Below are 15,586 nucleotides of genomic sequence, written 5' to 3'. Positions count from 1 at the left end.
GCCCAGAGCCTCTTCACAAAACAATTTTGGGCACAAGGGTAAAAACTTTGATCCCAAAAAGGCCTGGTGTCGTAGCTGTAATCAGCCTGGACACCAAACTGGAGACAAGGCCTGTCCCAAGAAAAGTACCACTTCCAACTCCACTCCAGCTAACACTGGAATGGCTAGTCTCCAAGTGGGATCAACAGTGTGCCCAGAGCAAATCAGGTGTCACACTGAAGCTACATTAGTCTCTGAGGGTGGGGTAGATTTAGCCACACTGGCTGCCTGGCCTCCTAATATGCCAAAATACAGGCAGCAGCTCTTAATTAATGGGACAAGTGTAGAAGGCCTGAGGGATACAGGTGCCAGTGTCACCATGATGACAGAGAAACTGGTTTCCCCTGGTCAATACCCGGCTGGACAAACTTATCCAGTCACCAATGCTGACAATCAAACTAAAGTACATCCCATGGCTATGGTAACTTTAGAGTGGGGAGGGGTCAATGGCCTGAAACAGGTGGTGGTCTCCTCAAATATCCCAGTAGACTGTTTGCTTGGAAATGACCTGGAGTCCTCAGCATTGGCTGAGGCAGAACTGAAAACCCATGCAGCCATGCTGGGTATCCCTGAACTGGTGTGTGTCAAGACAAGGGCACAGTGCAAGGCTCAGGGTGAAAAAGTAGAGCTGGAGTCTGGAAAAAAGGCCCAACCTACCAAGAGAAAAGGAAAGACAACTGGGAAACCAGCTGCAACACAACAACAAAAAGAGAACCTCTCTTCTCAGGAAGAAGTTCTGCCCTCTGAGGGAAATGAGCCTATGGAGTTAGAACCTTATCAGGTTGAGCTCTTAGGCCCAGGGGGACCCTCAAGGGAGCAGTTGTGTAAGGGGCAAGAAACCTGTCCCTCTCTTGAAGGCCTTAGGCAGCAAGCTGCTGAAGAGTCCAATGGCAAGAAAACTGGAACACATAGGGTCTATTGGTAAGATGGACTCCTGTACACTGAGGCAAGGGATCCCAAACCTGGTACCACTAGGAGAGTGGTAGTGCCTCAGGAGTTCAGAGAGTTCATACTGACCTTAGCCCATGATATTCCTCTTGCTGGGCATTTGGGAAAAACCAAGACGTGGGAGAGACTAGTCAACCACTTCTACTGGCCCAACATGTCCCAGAAAGTCAAGGAGTTTTGTGTCTCCTGTACCACCTGTCAAGCCAGTGGTAAAACAGGTGGACATCCAAAGGCCCCCCTCATTCCACTTCCAGTGGTGGGGGTCCCCTTTGAAAGAGTGGGTGTGGACATAGCGGGTCCACTTGAACCTCCCACAGCCTCAGGGAATATGTACATACTAGTAGTAGTGGATCATGCTACTAGATACCCTGAAGCTATTCCCGTTAGGTCGACTACTGCCCCTGCAGTAGCCAAGGCCCTCATTGGTATTTTTACCAGAGTGGGCTTCCCTAAGGCGGTGGTGTCTGACAGAGGTACCAACTTCATGTCAGCATACCTGAAACACATGTGGAATGAGTGTGGAGTGACTTATACATTCACTACACCCTATCATCCACAAACTAATGGCCTTGTTGAGAGATTCAACAAGACATTAAAAGGCATGATCATGGGGCTCCCAGAAACACTCAAAAGGAGATGGGATGTCCTCTTGCCATGTCTGCTTTTCTCTTACAGACAGGTGCCTCAAAAGCGAGTAGGGTTCTCACCCTTTGAACTTCTGTTTGGCCACCCTGTAAGGGGACCACTAGCTCTTGTGAAAGAAGGCTGGGAGAGACCTCTTCATGAGCCTAAACAAGACATAGTGGACTATGTACTTGGCCTACGTTCAAGGATGGCAGAGTACATGGAAAAGGCAAGTAAAAACCTTGAGGCCAGCCAACAGCTCCAGAAGTTTTGGTATTCAACGAGGGCAGAAAGTCTGGGTTTTGGAGCCTGTGGCTCCCAGGGCACTTCAGGACAAATGGAGTGGCCCTTACCCAGTGCTAGAGAAGAAGAGTCAGGTCACCTACCTGGTGGACCTAGGCACTAGCAGGAGCCCCAAGAGGGTGATCCATGTGAACCGCCTTAAGCTCTTCCATGATAGGGCTGATGTGAATCTTTTGATGGTAACAGATGAGGACCAGGAAGCTGAGAGTGAACCTCACCCTGATCTCCTCTCATCAAACCCTAAAGATGGCTCAGTAGATGGAGTGATCTATTCAGACACCCTCTCTGGCCAACAGCAATCAGATTGTAGGAAGGTCCTGCAACAGTTTGCTGAGCTCTTTTCCCTAACCCCTGGTCAGAAACACCTGTGTACCCATAATGTGGACACAGGAGACAGCATGCCTGTCAAAAACAAAATTTTCAGACAGTCTGACCAAGTTAAGGAAAGCATCAAGGTGGAAGTCCACAAGATGCTGGAATTGGGAGTCATTGAGCACTCTGACAGCCCCTGGGCCAGCCCAGTGGTCTTAGTCCCCAAACCTCACACCAAAGATGGAAAGAGAGAGATGAGGTTTTGTGTGGACTACAGAGGGCTTAATTCTGTCACCAAGACAGATGCCCATCCCATTCCAAGGGCTGATGAACTGATAGATAAATTAGGTGCTGCCAAATTCTTAAGTACCTTTGACTTAACAAATCAAAATGGCACCTGGAGCAAAAGAAAAGACAGCATTCTCCACACCTGATGGGCATTATCAGTTTACTGTTATGCCCTTTGGTTTAAAGAATGCCCCTGCCACCTTCCAAAGGTTGGTTGAATCAAGTCCTTGCTGGCTTGGAATCCTTTAGTGCAGCTTATCTTGATGATATTGCTGTCTTCAGCTCCAACTGGCAGGATCACCTGGTCCACCTGAAGAAGGTTTTGAAGGCTGTGCAATCAGCAGGCCTCTCTATCAAGGCATCCAAATGCCAGATAGGGCAAGGAACTGTGGTTTACTTGGGACACCTTGTAGGTGGAGGCCAAGTTCAGCCACTCCAGCCTAAGATCCAGACTATTCTGGACTGGGCAGCTCCAAAAACCCAGACTCAAGTCAGGGCATTCCTTGGCTTCACCTTTACTACAGGACGTTTGTGAAGGTATATGGATCCATGGTGACAGCCCTCACAGAACTTACCTCCAAGAAAATGCCCAAGAAGGTAAACTGGACTGTAAAATGCCAACAGGCCTTTGACACCCTGAAACAAGCAATGTGCACAGCACCAGTTCTAAAAGCTCCAGATTACTCCAAGCAGTTCATTGTGCAGACAGATGCCTCTGAACATGGGATAGGGGCAGTTTTGTCCCAAACAAATGATGATGGCGTTGACCAGCCTGTTGCTTTCATTAGCAGGAGGTTACTCCCCAGGGAGCAGCGTTGGAGTGCCATTGAGAGGGAGGCCTTTGCTGTGGTTTGGTCCCCGAAGAAGCTGAGACCCTACCTCTTTGGTACTCACTTTGTAGTTCAAACTGACCACTGACCTCTCAGATGGCTGATGCAAATGAAAGGTGAAAATCCAAAACTGTTGAGGTGGTCCATCTCCCTACAGGGAATGGACTTTACAGTGGAACACAGACCTGGGACTGCCCATGCCAATGCAGATGGCCTTTCCAGGTTCTTCCACTTAGAAAATGAAGACTCTCTTGGGAAAGGTTAGTCTCATCCTCTTTCGTTTGGGGGGGGGGTTGTGTAAGGAAATGCCTCCTTGGCATGGTTACCCCCTGACTTTTTGCCTTTGCTGATGCTATGGTTTGATTTGAAACTGTGCTGAGGCCTGCTAACCAGGCCCCAACACCAGTGTTCTTTCCCTAACCTGTACTTTTGTTTACACAATTGGCACACCCTGGCATCCAGGTAAGTCCCTTGTAACTGGTACCCCTGGTACCAAGGGCCCTGATGCCAGGGAAGGTCTCTAAGGACTGCAGCATATCTTATGCCACCCTGGGGACCCCTCACTCAGCACAGACACACTGCTTGCCAGCTTGAGTGTGCTGGTGAGGACAAAACGAGTAAGTCAACATGGCACTCCCCTCAGGGTGACATGCCAACCTCACACTGCCTATGCAGTATAGATAAGTCACCCCTCTAGCAGGCCTTACAGCCCTAAGGCAGGGTGCACTATACCATAGGTGAGGGCACCAGTGCATGAGCACTGTGCCCCTACAGTGTCTAAGCAAAACCTTAGACATTGTAAGTGCAGGGTAGCCATAAGAGTATATGGTCTGGGAGTCTGTCATACACGAACTCCACAGCACCATAATGGCTACACTGAAAACTGGGAAGTTTGGTATCAAACTTCTCAGCACAATAAATGCACACTGATGCCAGTGTACATTTTATTGTAACATACACCCCAGAGGGCACCTTAGAGGTGCTCCCTGAAACCTTAACCAACTACCCGTGTAGGCTGACTGGTTTTAGCAGCCTGCCACACTCAAGACATGTTGCTGGCCACATGGGGAGAGTGCCTTTGTCACTCTGTGGCTAGTAACAAAGCCTGCACTGGGTGGAGATGCTTATCACCTCTCCCTTGCAGGAGCTGTAACACCTGGCGGTGAGCCTCAAAGGCTCACCCCCATTGTTACAGCACCACAGGGCATTCCAGCTAGTGGAGTTGCCCACCCCCTTCGGCCACGGCCCTGTTCAGCGGTGCTTGAGACGGCGGTGCCCTGTGCAGCGGTGCTTGAGACGGCGGTGCCCTGTGCAGCGGTGCTTGAGACGACGGTGTCCTGTTCAGCAGTGCTTGAGACGGCAGTGCCCTGTTCAGCGGTGCATGAGACGGCGGTGCCCTGTGCAGCGGTGCTTGAGACAGCGGTGCCCTGTTCAGCGGTGCATGAGACGGCAGTGCCCTGCTCAGCGGTGCTTGAGACGGCGGTGCCCTGTTCAGCGGTGCTTGAGACGGCGGTGCCCTGTTCAGCGGTGCTTGAGGCGGCGGTGCCCTGTTCAGCGGTGTTTGAGATGGCGGTGCCCTGTGCAGGGTCTCAGCTGCTGGCGGTCCTTCATGGCCCAGTGGGGCATTTGCTGGCGGTCCTTCATGGGCCAGCGGGGCTTTTGCTGGCAGTCCTTCATGGCCCAGCGGGGTTTTGCTGGCGGTCCTTCATGGCCCAGCAGGGCTTTTGCTGGCAGTCCTTCATGGCCCAGCGGGGCTTTTGCTGGCGGTCCTCCATGGCCCAGCAGGGCTGGAGCTGGCGGTGGCCCCCTGGGCAGCTGGGCTGATGCTGGCAGTGGCCTCCTGGGCAGCTGGGCTGATGCTGGTGGTGGCCTCCTGGGCATCGGGGATGATGGCGGTCTTCTCCGCCGTGCTGCTCTTCCCAGAATTGCCGGGTTTCTTGTGGCCCTTCCCCACCGTGGAAGGTGTCACAGCTGACTCCACACTCCCAACGGGACCCCTGGTTGCAGCTTCGGTGGCCGGAGCCTTCCCCCTCTCCCACCAGGCACTGGCCAACTTCTGATGCTTCACAGGTGGGGGACTGTCTGTGCTGTGGCTCCGTGCCACACTGGCTGCCATGGTGGCCGGTGCACTCCAGATTCCGGTGACTACAGGCACCACTGGTCCCGGAGATGTTGTGGCTGAGGTGCTAGTTCGGGACCTATGAGACGGACGGGGTGGGGGAGGTGTGGGAAAGAGGTCAAGGTTGGAAAAGTTTTTGGGACACACTGGGACGGGTAGATGGAGGGGGTTTGGGAGTGGAGGAAGAGGTAGTGGTCGTAGGAGGTGTACGTTTGGTGACTTTGGGTGAAGGTGCATGCGCTGGAGGCTGTCGTGAGGTGGATGGCTGTTGGGTGGGTGTGTGGCTGCGTTTGTGTACCTTGGGAGGTGGCCTCACAGCCACACTGGGAGAGGACACAGGGGATGTGTGAATGGTAGTGGGGGTGGTGACTGCACGTGAGCGGGGTGTGGTGGTGGGTGTGCTGGTGATGGACGTAGTGGCTGAAGATGTAGTGCATGCAGGTGTGAGTGGAGATGAGGCTGGGAGGGAGGAGGGAGATGAGGAGGAGGGGGACACAGTGGAGGCAGGGGATGTTGGTATGTCTGCATGTGTCTGATGCTCGCGTGAGTGTCTGTGGGATGTGTGGTGCTTATGTTTGCCTGAGCTTCCTTTGTGTGTTGAGGTGTGTGCATGCTTGTCTGATGGTGTGCTTGGGATAGGCTGCGGTACAGGGGTGTGGGTCTGGGTGGAGGAAGTTGGAGGGGGAGGCTAGAGACAGGGACAATGGCTGCCATCAGTGCTGAGGCCAGAGTCTGAAAAGCTCGCTGAAGGGCCGCCTGACCAGAATGAATGCCCTCCAGGAATGCATTGGTATGTTGCAACTGCCTCTCTACACCCTGGATGGCATTCAAAATGGTAGACTGCCCAACAGTGAGGGACCTGAGGAGGTCAATGGCCTCCTTACTGAGGGCAGCAGGGGTGACAGGGGCAGGGCCTGAGGTGCCTGGGGCGAAGGTGATGCCAACCCTCCTGGGTGAGCGGGCACAGGGCAAAGCCTGAGGGGCTGCTGGGAGAGCAGTGCTGGAGGGGGGATGGCGGCTGTACCTGTAGATGTGGGGAGCACAGATGTGCCCGCCACCGCAAGGGAGCTCACATCAGAGGAGGAGTCCGTATCGCTGGTGTCAGCTCCTGTCCCCGCCTTGGACCTCCCCTCTCCCTCCGTCTCACTGGTGAATTCGGACTCCGTAGTCTCGCCCTCCAGGGCCATGTGGGATGCAGCTCCCTCCTGCTCCGGTGCCACTGCTCCTCCGCCTGATGATGCTAATGCACACAAGTACAGGGAGACCATGAAAAGGGGGTGGGGAAGACAGAAGAAAGACATGTTGAGAGCATGCAATACTGCTACCGTTGGCAGAAACGACAGACACAGAAGCCCCCTGCACTACGCCGCGCACTTGGGGTCCCCTATTCAATCCCTGGGACATGGCTTACAAGGTTATGGCCGATTTCTGCACACATGGATGTCACAGGAGCCTGACTAGGTGTAGTTGGCACTGTACCCAGGTGGGGTGGGGTGACACAAGGTCTGCCTGAAAAAGGGGACTTCACTAGCAAACTCGCCCTGGCCTAGGGGAACCCACAGCCCACCTCCCCCACCCAGACACCTACAATGCACGCTGAATCAGCTGAATGAGAGTATACTCACCCCCTTGTTGCTGCTGTGCTGCCCTCAAGCGCCCATCCAACTCCGGGTACGCCACCGCCAGGATCCTGAACATCAGGGGGGTCATGGTGCTACGGGCACCCCTCCCACGTTGGGAGGTCCTCACCAGCTGGGCCTCAGCTGTCTTATTGCTCCAGCGGGGAATGTCCTCCCATCTTTTCCGGCAGTGGGTGCTCCGTCTGTGGTAGAACCCCAGGGTCCAGACTTCCTTGGCGTTGACATGCCAAATATCCTTCTTCTGGTGGGCACTGACCTACAGGAATTGTACAGGGGAAAAAGAGAAGTAATTACCAACTGCACCGTAACAGTCATTGGGCCGCATCCCTACCCTTACCATGGAGCACATGCAGTCACCGTCGTTTCATACACGCCTCATTCTCCCACCCACCCCTATCTTTCATCCACCCCACTCCACACAGGCATTGCCCATAAAACATGCTCCCAGTGTACTTACCTGCTTGTCTGGAGGACCGTAGAGTAGCATGTACTGGGGGAAGACCCCATGCACGAGTTTCTCCAACTCCTCTGTGCTGAAGGCAGGGGCCCTTTCCCCAGACGCACGAGCCATTGTCTCTTCCAGACTGAGGTCACAGAAGCACTTGCAGTGTAGGTCCTCTCCTGTCGAAGATCAGGTGTCGAGTGATTGAACAGATAGAAAATGGCAGTCACGTCTGCGGCGGTGTGTACTGTCACCGCCGGCGTACATCGTCATTGGCTCCTGGGACCCATAGGGTCCAATGTTAACCAATGCAGAATTGCGCCACGGTCTTTGACCGCCTATCCCGATGGTGTACAACACCAGCGCAGTTACCTCACATCCCTTTGCCCAACTTTACAGGTCAGGCAGCCGCCATTTCAGGGGCCCACATGGCTTTATTTTTTACTGCAACACACATACCTAGGCCTTGGCTCAACACTCATACAGGCAAATTTCGGTTCATGAATAGTTTTCTGAGTAAGATGTGTGTACGTACCTCAGAGTTGGTTGACTCTCTGCTCGCTGTTCTCCTCCATAGGCACCGTCTGCTGGGGCATGTGTGGAGATGGGGGCATCCTCCGGTGTACAGACCGCTGGTGGACCTGTTGACAATGGAGGAAAGACGTGATCATCACCTACAGGCTTGATCGTGCCACAATCCTGAAACTGTGTGCCCAGTTGGAGCCAGACCTGATGTCAGCCATCAGCCATCCCACAGGAATCCCCCCTCAAATGCAGGTGCTGTCAGTACTCCATTTCCTAGCAAGTGGGTAATTTCAAACAACAGTGGCCATAGCATCAGGGATGTCCCAGCCTATGTTTTCCAACGTGATGTCCAGAGTGTTGTCTGCCCTGCTGAAACACATGCAGAGCTACATTGTTTTCCCTCAGTTGGAGGATTTGCCTACAGTGAAAGGTGACTTCTATGCCCTGGGACATATCCCCAACATCATAGGTGCCATTGATGGGACCCATGTGGCCTTAGTCCCTACGCAGGACTGAACAGGTGTACAGAAACCGGAAGAGTTATCATTTGATGAATGCGCAGATGGTGTGTTTGCCAGACCAGTACATCTCCCATGTTAAGGCCAAATTCCCTGGCTCAGTGCATGACGCTTACATCCGAGGAATAGCAGCATCCCTTATGTGATGGGGCAACTCCAGAGGCACCGTGTGTGGCTATTAGGTGAGCACCTGGAACCAAATCAGTGGGAATAGTTGTCTGGGTCTGGGGATATCCCTAAGAGTTAGTGTGTGTCTAACAGTTGTCCCTCGCCATTTGCAGGTGACTCCGGTTACCCCAACCTGTCATGGCTACTGACCCCAGTGTGTAATCCCAGGACAAGGGCAGAGGAACATTACAATGAGGCCCATGGGCGAACTAGGAGGATTATAGAGCAGACCTTCGGCCTCCTGAAGGCCAGGTTCCGGTGCCTACATATGACAGGTTGTTCCCTATTCTACTCACCAAAGAAGGTGTGCCAGATCATCGTGGCATGCTGTATGCTTCACAACTTGGCTTTGCAACGACAGGTGCCTTTTCTGCAGAAGGATGGTCCAGATGGAGGTGTTGTGGCAGCTGTGGAGTCTGTGGACAGTGAAGATGAGGAAGCAGAAGAAGAGGACATCGACAACAGGAACTCGGTGATCCTGCAATACTTCCAGTGAGACACAGGTAAGAAGACAAACCTGCCGACTACATGAAGTTTAACACTACTACCTCTCTACTGTCTGTCCTTTTCACCCAGTGTATGGTCACTGAGTTGTCACTTTCCCTTATCATTTCACAGATGTGGGTCCCACTGTGTGACATCTACTTTGTTTCCTCATTGTCTAGAGCTGTGTGACATAGGTATGCTGACATTACATTTGAAAGAGCATTTTGTCACAGTAATTGCTAATACACTAATTCGAAATCACAGACAGACTTCAGATAGTTTTGTGCTTTAAGGGTGTTTATTTTAGTGCTCAAATACTGTTCCTCCTGCAGCCGCTGGGTCTCCTGAAATTTGTCCAGTACCGTTACCATTGTCTCCTTAGAATGATGGTAGTCTCCCATGATGTTGGAGAGGGCCTCGTGGAGGGTGGGTTCCCTGGGCCTGTCCTCCCCCTGTCGCACAGCAGCCCTCCCAGTTCCCCTGTTTCCCTGGGCCTCTGTCCCCTGAACCGTGTGCCCATTCCCACTGCACTCCAGGTCCCTGTTGTTGTTGGGGTGGTGGGTTCGCCTGGGTTCCCCGTAGTGGTGGATACACTGCTGATTGACGTGTCCTGGGGACAGAGGTATGGGCCTGCTGGGTGGGTGCTGTGCTGGTGTTTCCAGAGGGGGCAAGCTCTGTGGTGGCCTGTGACTGTGTCAGGGGAACCGACTGTCCCGAGGTCCTAGATGGGCCGGGGTGGTCGTCTAGATCCAGTTGGACAGAGCTGCTGCCATCACTGTGGGCCTCTTCTGTTGGTGGTGTGGACATGCCTGAACCCTCCTGTCCGGTGACGTTGGGTAGGGATCCTTCAGGGGTGTAAAAGCATGATTATTGCATCTGTGTGTGCCATGGTGTGCAATGGGTGGGTGACTGTGTACCCCAGTGCTTGTATTCCTGTGTGGGACCTTGTGTGATGACGGTTTAGGGGGGTGTATGGGTGTGTGCAGTGGCCATGCTTTGGTGATGAGTGTCCATGCTTTGTTGTTGCATGCAGGGCTTGGTGTTGAGATGGGTGGTTTGTGATATTGGGACATTTGTGAGGAGTTGGAGTGATGGGGGTGAGGGCGAGGGTGGGGGTATGTGATGGCATGCAGGTAGGGTGGGGGATATAGTAGTAAAGATTTGACTTACCAGAGTCCATTCTTCCAGCTACTCCTGCGAGGCCCTCAGGATGCAGAATAGCCAAGACTTGCTCCTCCTATGTTGTTAGTTGTGGAGGAGGAGGTGGGGGTCCGCCGCCAGTCCTCTGAACCGCCAGGTGGTGTCTTGAGACCACGGAACACACCTTCCCCCATAGGTCGTTCCACCTCTTCCTGATGTCATCCCTATTTCTTGGGTGTTGTCCCACTGCGTTGACCCTGTCCACTATTCTTTGCCATAGCTCCATCTTCCTAGCTATGGAGGTGTGCTGCATCTGTGATCCGAATAGCTATGGCTGTACACTGATGATTTCCTCCATCATGACCCTGAGCTCCTCCGCAGAGAACATGGGGTGTCTTTGCCGTGCCATGGGGTGGTGTGGGTGATGTGTGGGTTGGTGTGTGTTGTGATGTGTGGGGTGATATTTAGTAGTGTGTTGTGTGAGGTGCGTGGATGTTGTGTGAGTGATGGTGTTGAGTGCCTGTGGTTGCTCATTTGTAGATGGTTGTGTCTCTCTGTGGCCTTCAGTTTCAGTTGCTGTTGTGGGGGTTTGTGGGTGATATGTGTGTGTGTTTTATATTGTATTGGGTGTGTGGGAGTGGTGTGTGTATGTGTATCAGGAGTGTGTATTTGGAATTGTCCAATGTGCATGTGTTTTGTAAGGGTGTGTGTATTTTGAACGCGGCGGTGTGTACCACCAATGGAATACCGCGGTTGAAAGACCGCCGCATGGATTCGTGGGTCGTGATAGTGTGGGCGTATTCCTGTTGGCGTGATGGTGTCGGTTTTGTTTTCACCAGTTTATCACTGACCTTTGGTGTGGCGGACTTGTGTGGGTGTCTAAATTTTGGCGGATTCCAGGCTGTGGGTCATAATGACCATGGCGGAATTCCGCAGCCGCGGCGGTGTGTTGCCGGTCTTCTGCACGGCGGTAAGTGGCTTTTACCGCCAATGTTGTAATGACCCCCTCAGTTTTTGGTTATTAAGTGGAAGTTTTTATCTTATTTCAACACCTAACTATCATGTAATATTAACCTTTGTTTTTGTTAATGAATTTATGTTTTTTAAGGTAAACCATCAGCCATGCCCTTAGCCTAACTTACTCATGGCTGGCCAAACCCTGCTGTACAAGGCATAAAGCCATCCGTCATGCATAGTAAAAGTTGGTGGCAGGGGCCTGGCTGAAAACACCCAATCCTCCACCAGTCCACCCGTCCCTAACATCCACTGTACCAGCCCAGGGACTGTGGGCAGCGGTGGTTAGTCATAGGTCCTAGCTTTTGGACAAAACCTGCAGCCAACCCCCACATTCTTTTCTCTTTTTCTGTCATCTTTTCAGGTATCACGGTAGGCCCACAGGACCACCCACGCAAGCTTCCTCCACCAGAGTACCCAGTACTATGTGGGGGGAGCCTGAACAGCTACTTCAGTTGGAGTACCGCAATACCTCATGAGAGGACCACGCTGCAAGTGTACCTTGGTACCTTATTGTTTTGTCTCCCTCAAAACTGCCTGGGGATCAAGGGGTATTGTACACTTTTTCTAAAACCTTTTTAGGACATGGGGTCAGAGTACCAGCATCATATAATGGTGGCTTCAATATTTTGTTCACTGTTATGTCCAGTCATTCAGATTGCTGAAGAACCTCAGTAATGAAATAACTGGCAGAAGAAAAAGGTTCCCCCCCAAACCCAAAACATTGTGCATGGTGAGTGCCATGGGTGGGCCATGGGGCACCCAACTTTAACTAATGCAGACACAGGGAATGGGGTACCTAGTGCCTAATGAGGCTCAGATAGGGGGGCCTCCTCACCTTTAAAAAACAGAGTAAGGCCTGAGGAGATGGGGCTCCCATGGCCTAATTAGGCTCAGAGAGGGGGGAATTTGCCCACCGTTTTTAATATGGGTCATATGAGGCTCAGGGAGGCCCTCCTCCCCATAAAAATAAATAAAAACTGAAGGATCATTACAGTTAGGTGAATATTTTAGTAACAATATTAACTTTTGAACACAAAAACACAAAAATCCACCAGAAGAGCTAACTGTAACTTGTGCCCACACCATGCACTGCTCATGACCTCACATATTACATCACTCATGACATGCTCTTTGACATCATTTATGACCTCATTGATAACATCTAAAGTAACATCATTGATAACACCACTAATGACATCACTGATGACATCATCCAAGCTTCTTTTTTTACATATTATCCCATAACCTACTATGGTATTAAAGGCCTGAAAATAAGTTCAAAATAGCACCCTCTCCCGCCATGTACAGTTTTCTCATCAATATATTTATTGCAAATATTGCAGTGATATTATCAATGATGTCATAGATGTCATGAGTAATGTAATATGTGGGGTAATTAGCTGTGCATGGAGAGGGTGTGAGTTATAGTAACTTGAGGTAACTATAACTAGTGAACTTTTGTGGTTTTTAGAGTTCAAAGTGTTATGTTGTTACTGAATATTTCACCAACTATAACATTACTTTAACCTTTGGGTTTTTCAGTGAATTTCTCGTTTTTTAAAAAGTTTTTTTATGTAAAGTAATAATTTATTGCCATCTGTAAATCCAACCAACCCCAATGTGCATGGATGAGGCCAACCCCCCATCCCGCATGCAGCCAATCCCACTCTGCACATAGCCTTCGGTGGTGCGCGGAGTGGTGTTGGCCACAAGACCTGGCCTGCAGACAGGACTTGTGGCCACCTCCCAAAGGCAGCCAATCCCACACTGTGCAGGGTCTTTGATTGTACACATCGGGGGTAGGCCTTGCAGCCAACCCCCCCCGAATGCAGCCAACTCGGCCTTTGGCCGGCCACAGCGGGGGCCTGATCCTTTGCCAAGATGCATAGGATTGGCCTTTAGACCCTGTGGATTCCCATCCCTTGGGCCAAATGCAGGTAAGCAAGGGAGAAGTCATACAGCCTCCCCTCCCCTGGTCTTCTTGGGCCCCTGGGACCCAATCTCTTGGGCCTTATGTGTTCTAAAGTGGAGGTGGGCCCACATGGACTCCCTCATTGAGCCTTATTAGGCCCTTCGGACCCCAGGACTTTTTAAAAAGGGAGGCAGGGCTGTGTGGATCCCTCCCCGAACCTCATTAGGCCCCTGCACCCCACCCCCTGGGCTTTTTTTTTAAAGGGAATTGGGTCACGTGCTTCTTCTCCTCGAGTCTCATCAAGCTCTTGCCGCCCCATCCCCTGGGCCTTTTGTTTAGTTAAAAGAGAGGGGGGCCACATAGCCCCTCATCAAGCCTATAATTACCCTGGGGACCTTACGCCACAGGGCTGCCTATATTAATTAAAAAGGGAGGGGTAGGTGCGCCCCCCATCCTTAAGCCTTATTATGCCCTGGGGACCTAATACCCCAGGACTGTTTTTTTTATGACCACATCCCCCAGGACCAGTACTTAAAATAAAGAGGAGGGGGGAGTGTGGCCACCCTCCCCAAGTTGTTTTCAGCCCCAGTGACGCCATCCCCCGGGGCCCACATTTATTAAAGGAGAGTACCTTGGTGCCCTCCCAGGACACCCACCATATACTCACAGGGTCTGCCTAGGGTGCCACAGGTTCCTCTCAGGCCCAGCTGGCTCATGCATGCTGCAGGAGCCAGCTTTGCATCCACCCGCAGGGAGCAGCTACTTATGCTTCCCCCTCCAGGTGGAGCAATCAGTGCAGGCAGGGAAATAGGTCTTAAATTTGCTCCTAGCTGGGGGGAGTATTTTTAAAGCTTCTGCCCACTGGGAGCAGACTTGATGTTTGCTCCCAGTAGGCAGGAGTTTTATAAATGTTCCTGCAAAGTGGGAACAAACATGTTTCCCTGCCAACGCCAGTGGAGGAAGGAAAACAGCTGTGTCCAAAAGGTGGGCTTCCTGGGACACAGTAAGTGAGCCATCCCAGGGGGATGGGGTCCCCAGGGCCAATAAAGGTTCAGGGAGGGGGGCCAAGAGACACCCTCCTGTTTTAAAACATTAATTGGTCCCAGGGGATGAAATCCCTCTGGCCTTTAAAGGCTCAGGGAGGTGGGGCTGTGTGGCACCCTCCACCTTTTGACAAATTCTGGTCCCAGTGGTAACCTCCCTGGGGATTATAATGGTTCAGGAAGGGGGCCCTGCAAACTCTTCCCCTAATTTTTAGATTGGGCCCAAGGGGACAGTGTCCCCAGGGCCATTATTGGCTTGGGGAGAGGGGTCACATGGCCCACTCCCATTAAAGACAATTAGCAACCTGGGGGGATGGTCACCAAGGGGCCTTTCAAGACTCGGGGGGTGCAAAGTGACCCTCCTCTTAAAAAATACTGCAGGCACCAGGGGGTAGACAATCATTATAGATCAAAACAACACCCTTCCAGACAAAGTGCTGCATAAATTATACAAAAAGGAAGCGGAGAACTCTGGGTAGTTCCAGGTTTAGGTGGAGAGCAGCTCCATATAGAGCACCCAACAACACCAGCAACACTCCAAATCTGCTCAACTTTAATGTTTCACTTTCTAGCAAAGATTCAAGCTGTAAAATGACGAAAGCCTTTTACAACTCTGTGCACTGTATTCCAGCTTTGGATTGATGAAAAATATTTTGAGACAACTTGGAATGCACATGTTTTGCTATCAGTATAGCTCTTCAGAGAGGTTTAGCTTTGTCCAGGCACAAAGGAGCACCCAATAAAAATCAATACAACAACCTTTCAGGCTAAAAGTGCTGCATACATTATGCAATAAAGAAGCAGATAAATCTGAGTAGTTCCCAAGTTTAGGTGGAGAGCAGCTCCTGTATAGAACACCCTACAACACAAGGAACACTTTGTATCTGCTCAATGTTTTTCTTTCTAGCAAGGTTTTTAAGCATAGGATTTGCATAGAGCCATCCAGGCTGAGCTACAGAGTTTCACTGGTGTAGTAAGGTGTTCTGTATTAGAGCTGGTCTCCACCCAACCTCTCTGCTTCATTTTTGTGTGTGTATATATATATATATATATATATATATATATATATATATATATATATATATATATATAATATGTGTGTGTGTGTGTGTGAGTATATACATATATATGTGTTTATATATACACACTGATATATATTTATACATACACACACACATATCTCTCTATATATATATCCAATAATTGATTGAATGATGTTTTATATATATATG

This window comes from Pleurodeles waltl, chromosome 12, assembly GCF_031143425.1.
Source record: "Pleurodeles waltl isolate 20211129_DDA chromosome 12, aPleWal1.hap1.20221129, whole genome shotgun sequence".
Classification (NCBI taxonomy): domain Eukaryota; kingdom Metazoa; phylum Chordata; class Amphibia; order Caudata; family Salamandridae; genus Pleurodeles; species Pleurodeles waltl.
Note: the sequence above shows the minus strand (reverse complement) of the source record.